This window comes from Phalacrocorax aristotelis, chromosome 6, assembly GCF_949628215.1.
Source record: "Phalacrocorax aristotelis chromosome 6, bGulAri2.1, whole genome shotgun sequence".
In the NCBI taxonomy this organism is placed as follows: domain Eukaryota; kingdom Metazoa; phylum Chordata; class Aves; order Suliformes; family Phalacrocoracidae; genus Phalacrocorax; species Phalacrocorax aristotelis.
The window spans coordinates 56829615-56830749 of record NC_134281.1 but is presented as its reverse complement, the minus strand read 5'-3'; positions in this window follow the sequence as shown (position 1 = coordinate 56830749).

Here is a 1135-nt window from a genome sequence, read left to right as displayed (position 1 = left end):
TGGGCTTCTATGAAATGTTTGTATGATTATGAGAATCAAAATCTTCTAATTTCTTTAGTCTCTGAAATGATACAAAATAATGAAATACATGAATTTTGGTTTCTTGTCCTTGAAACAGGTGCTTCTCAATGCAATTAAACTGTACCCAAGTAATATTATTTTACTCATTGTTATATAGAAAAAGTTTTAAAGATCATTGCATCGTGCTTCTCTTGAAGGTGACAGCAACAGAGCACAATTCTGTAGGTATTTTTAACGCCCTATTTCTACAGTCTAAGATTTCTCTGAGATAGTTGGGCTGTTGGCATGTGAGCACATACATGCTTGGGTTATGTAGCCTCACAACCGTAGTGAGGTATTGAGGGTTCTTCCATGCACCTCTCTTTACAGTGTTTTCATGTTCCGTTAAAAAACCCAAGCACCTCAGTGCTTCTGAAAGACTTGATGTGAGACACACTCATTACTGTCATCGGCAAATGGGAGCGCTGCATTGTGTTTTGGTGCAGTCTTACTCATCCGTGCTGGTTTTGTCTGGGACAGAGTTAATTTTTTCCATAGTAGCCTGTACAGGGCTAAGGTTTGGGTTTGTGCTGGAAACAGTGCTGATAACGCAGGGATGTTTTCATTCCTGCTGAGCAGGGCTTGCACAGAGCTAAGGCCTTTTCTGCTCACCCCACCCCACCCTTGAGCATCACTTGTCTTGCTTGGCTTATTTTCCTCTCTGATATTTTTTCTCTTTCCCTTACAATTTAAAAAATTATTTCTTTTTAATTACTAAACTGTTTTTATCTCAACCCAAGAGTTTCCTTCCCACTTTCACCCTTCCAGTACTCCCCCCATCCCACCGGGGAGGGTGGAGTGAGCGAGCAGCTGCAGTTGAACTGCCTGCTGAGGTTAAACACGACCCTCATGGTATAGCACCCACCGTATTAGGCTTGAGTAGTTGAAATCTTTTTCTTCCTATTTTGTCCAGGTACTGTGATGAGGTAATCTTTCTGTTCCATCAAATGGCTGAACACATAAGGTGCAGCACAGAGACGAATTAACATACCGAGTATAATTCAGCCGCTCTGGCTATTTATTGTTTCCTTCATTTGCTCCTTTGAGGCATTTGAGTGACATCTGCTATTTTAAT